This window comes from Schistocerca serialis, chromosome 3 (genome assembly GCF_023864345.2).
Source record: "Schistocerca serialis cubense isolate TAMUIC-IGC-003099 chromosome 3, iqSchSeri2.2, whole genome shotgun sequence".
Lineage (NCBI taxonomy): Eukaryota > Metazoa > Arthropoda > Insecta > Orthoptera > Acrididae > Schistocerca > Schistocerca serialis.
Genome location: NC_064640.1, coordinates 989,219,617 through 989,228,042, shown reverse-complemented (window position 1 = coordinate 989,228,042; position 8,426 = coordinate 989,219,617). Strand labels below are relative to the sequence as shown.

At 43.9% G+C, this 8,426-nt stretch overlaps 1 pseudogene; it reads left to right on the top strand.

Moving 5' to 3' along the window:
* Positions 1–7,388: 7,388 nt before the first annotated feature.
* Positions 7,389–7,506, top strand: LOC126471644 (5S ribosomal RNA; annotated as a pseudogene).
* The last annotated feature ends 920 nt before the right edge of the window (positions 7,507–8,426 follow it).

Genomic DNA, 8,426 nt, shown 5'->3' with positions numbered 1-8,426 from the left:
GCGGTTCTAGGCGCTACAGTCTGGAACCGCGCGACCGCTACAGTCGCAGGTTGGAATCCTGCCTCGGGCATGGATGTGTGTAATGTCCTTAGGTTAGTTAGGTTTAAGTAGTTCTAAGGGGCTGATGACCTAAGATGTTAAGTCCCATAGTGCTCAGAGCCATTTGAACCAATATAAACATATCGATGTATCAAAGTACCTCTACATTAATGAAATAAAATCTGAATGTTGTCTCAGAAATATGTCAACTATTTTACAGAAACACAGTAGAATATTGCTAGTATCGAGAGGTCGAGTTGAGGTGCCGTAATGGTTACGTAATTCAAGTACCATTACAACACGTAGAAAGTACTGCTACAGTTCAGTGGATAAGGTAACTGAAAGAAATACATAATGAGACGGACAGAAACGGCACTTTTATTCAAAGACAATAATTCCACTGAAGTAACAACGATTCGTGATGGTCCCTCGGACATTACAAAAGCCACGACACGGTTTGCAATAGGGCCTGTGACCGCCAAAAACGAGAATGCAACGTGCTCCAAAGCTCGGTAAGGAGGTCTTGTTGTAGGGCGTCCCATTCCTGCAGTACGTCTCCCCAACGCATACAAGAGCTCGATGATATTTAAGAAGGAGGAATCGGCAGGCCAGTCCACTCGCTGAATATCCCCTAGTTCCAAGAGATCCTCCACCTGCACCGTTAGATGCGGTCGAGCACCGTCATCCATAAAAATGAAGTTAGGGCCGAATGCATCCCTGAGAAAATGCACATAGGGAAAGAATACCGTATCACAATAATGTTGACAATTGAGTGTGTCGCATTCAAAGATCTGGAGGTCTGTACACCCACGCAGCATTATGTCTCCCCACACCATAAGACCTGGGCCACCAAAAGGATCATGTTCGACAATGTTCCTTGGTGCATTACGTGTCCGCATCTCTCGCCGTATATGGCTGTCGTAAGTGGCGTAGGCATAAGGTTGCCTGGGCGTACTTACACTGACACTGTGTTCTTTCCCCATGTGCATCTTTTCAAGGGTGCATTCGGCCCTGACTTCATTATTATGAGAGATAGTGTCCGATCTCGACCGTCCAGCAGCTATCAAGCACACTGGTGGAGGAGGCCTTGCCACAAGAACTCCTCACCAACCTTGTGCTCATCATGAAATCACGTCGCACAGCATGTTTTGTCCACCATGATGATCACACACCCTATTAAAAACCGTGGCCCGGCTTTTGTAGTGTCCAGGGGACCACCGTGAATCACTGTGACCTCGGTATGAGTGTTGACTTTGAATAAAAGAGTCATTTCTGTTCGTCTCATTGCATATTTCCTTCAGTTACCTTCTGTATTGTACTGTAGCAGTTCTTTCTATATATGGTCCAAGTCTAATCGAGATACGTTACTTAGCAGCGACAAATCGTGCTAAATTTGTCTTCGTCCTTAAGTCTGACACACCAGCGTGTGAAAAGTGCTTTCGAAAATTTAATTTAAAATGTATTGTCGGTGAGGTGTGATAATTGCAATAAAAACTTTGTTTACTACTGGTTAGGAACCCGGCAGATACCGTGATGTTTTTGGTGTAGGAGGGTTTATTCGTTCGTCGACGAACTTTCTTACGTGACAAAATACTGTCATATTTGAATCGCTAATTACTACAAGACTAATTATGCGTAAACAGTGGTTGAACCCACAACGGATAGACCATGTCTGTACTTACTTGTCGTGCAATATTTGTTTGCCTGTGACATCATCGTACCAGTGTAGGCCCATTCGCGTGATTGTTACGAATCAGTTTTGTATAAATTTGTAGATTTGTGTAGCGTGGATACATGTTTAGGTAGGACACTGATTGGGATGTCACTACGACGAGCTTGCATCCGAAGTAAAATAACAAAAATATTCGCTGGAATGTAAACGAAAATCGGTATTAAATTGAAAATTACAAAATACTGAAGTTTGTCGTCTCCTATGACTCGTAAATATCCTCGGAATTACAGAAAACGCAAGCCAGAGGAAAGTTCGCGTCAAAAAGAGTCCTAAAAATCTAAAAAGGATAGTTCTGAGCGAATTCGATGGCTACGGCAGCATCGAAAACAGCATCGAAAAGGAAGTGGATTCCATGCAGTGTATGTTACTTTAGCTACCACAGACCGCTGTTACATGCAATAAAATTGTGATCTTTCTATTCTGTTAGCATTATACTACCCTTTGAGACTATTGTATTAAACAGACTGATAATTAAATTACAAATGAAATAAGTTATGGGATGGCGATATGCACACATACAGAAGGTGGGTCGTGATGACTGAGTGTTGTGTGCTGTCCTTAGGTTAGTTAGGTTTAAGTAGTTCTAAGTTCTAGGGGACTGATGACCATAGATGTTAAGTCCCATAGTGCTCAGTGCCATTCGAACCAGCCACAGAAGGTGGTAGTATCGTGTACACAAGGTATAAAAGGGCAGTGCTTTAGCGCCGCTGTCATTTGCACTCAGGTGATTCACGTGAACATGTTTCCGAAGTACTTGTGGGCACACGACAGGAATTAACAGACTTTGAACACGGAATGTTTGTTGGAGCTAGACGCATGAGGCATTCCATTTCGGAAATCTTTAGGAAATTCAATACTCCGAGATCCACAGTGTCAAGAATCTGCCGAGAATACCAAATTTCAGGAATTACCTTCGACCGCGGACAACGCAGTGGCCGAGAGCCTTCACTTTACGACCGAGAGCAGCGACGTTTTTGTAGAGTTGTCACTGCTAACAGACAAGCAACAATGCGTGAAATAACCGCAGAAATCAGTGTGGGACGTACGACGAACGTATCCGTAAGAACAGTGTGGCGAAATCTGGCGTTAATGGGCTATGGCAGCAGACATCATACGCGACTGCCTTTGCTAACAGCACGACATCGCCTGTAACGCCTCTCCTGGACTCGTGACCATGTCGTTTCCACGCTAGACAACTGGAAGACCGTGGTCTGACCAGATGAGTTCCTGTTTCACTTGGTAAGAGCTGATGGATTGGTGCGAGTGTGACGCAGACCCTAGGAAGCCATGGACTCGTGTTGTCGACAAAGCATTGTGCAAGCTGAACCTGGCTCCAAAATCGTGTGAGCTGTATTTACATGTAATGGACTGGGTCCTTTGGTCCAACAGAACCGATCACTGACTGGAAATGGTTATGTTCGGCCATTTGTGAACTTCATATTCCCAAACAACGAAGACATGTCACCCGGCTACAGTAGTTCGCAACTGGTTTGAAGAACATTCTGGATAGTTCGAGCGAACGATTTGGGGATCTAGATCGCTCGACGTAAATCCCATCGAACATTTATGGGACATAATAAAGTAGTCAGCCCGTGCACAAAATTCTCCACCGGAAAGTCTTTTGCGATTATGTACGGCTATAGAGACAGCATGGCTCAGTATTACTGCATGGGACTTCCAGAGGCTTATTGAGTTCCTGCCTCGTCGAATTGCTGCGCTATTCTGGGCAAAAGGAGGTCCGACACGGTATTTGTAGGTAGCCCATGACTTTTCTCACCTCAGTGTATTAATATCAAACAGTTGTTGTAATTTTGTCCCTATGTTTTTACGAAATGTTTATGGTGTATATTCGAACTGGGCACACGGCGTTTTTATTAGATCCTTTTGATGGCGTTGCCCATGGTATCACAGTGTTGGTTGTATCCGTTGCGAGGCAGGGCACAGAGGTGAAGGTACAGCTGTGCTTGAGCAGTTAAAAGCAGATCTCAGTCTGCTGACTTCCACAAGTTATGGAATCTGTACGCTCAAGCGCATTTCAGCAACAGTATATTAAACTCCTAATGCGCAAACCTCATACTGTTGCACCTTCATTGCGGGACGCCAGGAGTCCTTTTCTCCCCTAACAAAGCTTCCTTACACATATGTGATATTGTACAGCGATGTAAAGTACGTACACAGGCAGGGACGAGGGTCCCTCAATGTTGCGGCACGTCGCACACCTGTTTTCCTTCAACACTTTCCATAATGCGATAACTTTCTGTTGAGCCATATGATGAGGGAAGCGTCTTCGAGGGTGGCGTTATTCTTCTGAGACTCTCTGTATGACAGAGTGATGTAGACAGTCTTCTGAAAGTACTGCAACACTCTTCCACTATCAGACTACGCAAAAAAATCTGGAAACACTCGTCGCACTTATTACTTCCATTGCAACCTCTACTGACGCCAACTGCTGAATAAAGTTGGTAAAACCAAGAGAAGCAGCTTGTGCTGTTGGATACAGTACATGTGTAGAAGATCTAAACATACTCTGAAGCACTTTGTAACTTGTTCATCAAGTTCATCATAATCAACAAGCAAATTAATCGCCAGGTCAAGTCCTGTCACTGCTCTCGTGAGTAATTCATCGTACCTATCGTTAATGAGAAGGAAAATCAATGAGTCAGTAAAGCTATTCTTAAACGTGACTACACAAGTGAAAGTTTGCGCCAACACGTCGCATCCTGGACCAGCTCACAAGATAAAACATAATTTTTAAGTAATTATAAATCTCAACGCCACATAAGCTGTTATTTTATTTCACAAATGTCTCAGTCGCCTTCCTCTCTGTAAGGCGATTAATTCGGATGACTAAGAAAGTGAAACACAGAGAAGTGAAAAGCTGTATAGTGACCGGAATTAGGGGAAAAAATGACAGGAGTTTAAAGCCCAGGATATAAGAGTGGAAGATATAGTGCTGTTAGAGAAGGGTAGTGGAAAGAATCCGCCGTCGACTTATTGAAAGAACTATGCCGACATTGACCATAAATAATTGAGGAAAGCATGGAAACTTAAATCAGAATATCTGGAGGGGAATATGAAACTTGCTCCTCCCGAACGCTCATGGTGACGGTCACTGATAACAAACATTGCTTCAGAAAACAAAAAGATTTAAATTGGCTTGCATAAAGTTACCCGTTAAAAGGAAACTGTAATGTTGGTGTTTATTACACTACCATTATCTTGTTGTGTGCGTTACATATGCTGATCAGCACCGAACTACCTCCGGTATAGAGGTCACCGAAGACGCCTGCAGCCCGATGTGACATGCTTACGGGAGTGCCCTTGGACAAACGACGTCGTAGCACAACAATAAATAAAAAACACTGCACAGAAAATTTCAAAAAGAAATTTAGTGGAGGAAATTAGCTAGATAAAGTGTGACGAACCTCCAACATGGATAAAATGGTGTCAGTGGTGGATAGTTACGAAGAATCTCACCATTGGCTTCATTCTCCGCCATGTGTGACATGATGAAAAGTTGCAGAGCAACTTCAGACGAAACTGTGTAGAGGAACGAGGATGAGATTTGCTCGAGAAGGGACTGAAGAAGTTTTGGTGGTACGTCTGATCGTGGCACAGAACATATTTCGGCTGTGGGCCTGCATTCTGAACGTCTTCAAGCTTAGAAACTTAACAAGAGGCATACCTCTTTTAGCATTTTGTACTGTTGCTTAGATAGAATGTACATACTAGAATCTACTATTTACTTTACCTATTTTTTCTTTTCTTTTCTTTTTAGTAAAGAGATGTATTCCTGAATCATATCACAGGTTTGATTCCTATTGGGAAGGATGGAGTTGCAAGTCTCCTTTAAATTTTGATGTTTTAGATTTTTCATAGCTTCTCTAAATTATTTCACACAACCTGCTAAACTACTACGTCTTATTTTCTCCCTCATTGAAGTCCAGCAACTCTAGGGCTTCGTTTTTTCGCTGTTGATGGGACGTTGAAATGAGTTATCACACGTGATGTTCAATTTATGTGTGACATATGGCTTCTGGCGTTTAGGCCATGGTTTCAGCACCAGTTTTCCACGTGCTGTTTAGTATACTGTTGCAAGGTACATCGTCTGTACCTATCCACATAGGAGGAATAATTCTTTAGCCTTAATTACTTCGAAAACAGAATACTTCGAGCTGTTGACTATAACAAGAACAGCCGAAATATTTATCAGTATCCATAGAACTGCCAGCGCGGTCAACGCCTTCGGTGAAGTTAAAGATCGTTCAGTGGAGTCGAAATGGAGAATGAAGCACGTTCCGTGATTCATTTCAGATTTTCCTATGACCCCTAAAACCAGTCTTCCTCATTAATCATTAAACCTAGAAAAAAATACGCAATAATGTGCACATAGGCCATAGAAATTCATTAACAGGAAAAATCTCTGAATAGAAATGGATCAAGATTCAAATTATGTGAAGTTTGACCTCAATGTCACGTAAAGAAATAAGCTCTAGAATGCACTGTGGCTCTACCTGGCGAATTTTGACAGCTTTCCGATGATGTCACGGCGCGGTGACTATGAATGTAGACAGAGAGTTCAGTTGTCTAGCTTTTAGAAGCAGTTAAAGGGGGTGGATTTATTTAAACATCAGTCTGCACGGCCTTTAATGATGTCTTCTGGAGCAGCAGACGACATTCCTGGCAGACGATTGTAACTGAGTCCCAAGTATTAAACCAGAAACCACGTCACAGAAAAGTTGCTTACTTTCTTTGCATTTCATTTCTTAAATTTATAGTAATTTTAGTGAATATAAAAACGATATTTTTGTGCGACCTTTTCTTCCAAGATCGTGCAAAGCTGCCCTTATCGCCGGAGGAAGACAGTCTCAAGACTTGCCTGCAGCAAAATGTCGAGAGGGAGGAGGACGTTAACCATTGTTTATGATGACGTGAGCTCCGACGGGCCTCTCCTAGAAGGCACTCAGTCATAGCTGCCTGCAGAGTGAGCATTTAGTTGCACACTGAGCAAATATGAACGACAAGTGTGTGAAGGACGCTAGCACAGGCGCTGTGACCTACAGTGAATGCCGCACCAGGACCGAACGGTACATCGCCAATAATAAACGCAAAGCGTCACTGTCTGAAAAGTTCACATGTTCGTCGAACCTGCAGAAACGTTCACTACTTACCGTCGTGCAGGTAATAATTGGCCCGGCACCCAGTTACCAAACTGAGCGTCTGTGACCTAAGCTCCGAGTTGTTTTATGAACTGAGGAAGCAAGACCTATGTCAATAATAATGGAAGTAAATTGCTGGTCTGAGTCTGCAGTTTCAATCACCGCTTTAAATAGTGCCATCCAGATCGCTTAAGAATTTTTTTAATCATTCCATTTCATGTAACATTGTTTGGCTCTTGCTATCTTCAGACTCAACATACAACTTACGAAGTAAAGTTGAGTCTACAATAAACCCTATGCCAAAGCCTATGACTTGAAAGGCTGCTGTGACAAGGCATATTCTGTGTACTGACTTAACACTGTAATTTTTTCTCCGAAAAGTGTAAGTACTGACGAGCCTTTTAAAAGGAATCCAGCTCATTTCGTACACTGATTTTGTAGGGTGTGTTTGTTTCTATGCCAACGATCTTGCCGCAGACGTAACACCGGTTCCCGTCAGATCACCGAAGTTAAGCGCTGTTGGGCTGGGCTAGCACTTGGATGGGTGACCATCCGGTCTGTCGAGCGCTGTTGGCAAGCGGAGTGCACTCAGCCCTTGTGAGGCAAACTGAGCAGCTACTTGATTGAGAGGTAGCGGCTCCGGTCACGCAAACTGACAACGGCTGCGAGAGCGGTGTGCTGACCACATGCCCTTCCATATCCGCATCCAGTGACGCCTGTGGGCTGAGAATGACACGGTGGCCGGCCGGTACCGTTGAGCCTTGGGACGGAGTTTAGTTTATTTGTTACTATGTATCACGAGTACGAAACGCATTATTCCTATTGATTACTTTGAGAACGGTTCGCCCCAGGTTGCTGAGTGGTCAGCGCGACAGAACGTCAATCCTAAGGGTCCGGGTTCGATTCCCGACTGGGTCGGAGATTTTCTCCGCTCAGGGACTGGGTGTTGTGTTGCCCTAATCATCATAATCTCATCCCCATCGACGCACAAGTCGCCGAAGTGGCGTCAGATCGAAAGATTTGCACCCGACGAAAGGTCTACCCGACGGGAGGCCCAAGTCACACGACATTTATTTCTTTTTACTTTGAGAACTGTAAAACAATCACTGGCAAATACACTGACCGATAGAAGAGGTGTAGCAACCAGAATACGAGGTCGGCTGTCAATGTAACTCGGTACATTTACACACCGCTGGCGGGATTGTAAATGATCAGAGCTGCATTTGTCTGTGACAGGCGGAACGGCCAGCAGAGTGTATTAGTGTTGATCGTGTATAATGTCGTTACCAGACCTAGGACGGTATACAAGAGGCGTGAACAGCGTCAGAAGATGAGTGATTACTGTGAAGGACAGGAGATGCCGCGTACACGTGTGAGACAGCGTTATCAGTACCTTACAGAGTTTAAAAGGGGCTAATTGTGGGCCTTCGATCGGCCGTGTAATACCCAGATGTGTGCAGCATCTGGATGTGACAGCGGCCTTATGTTGCAGTGCA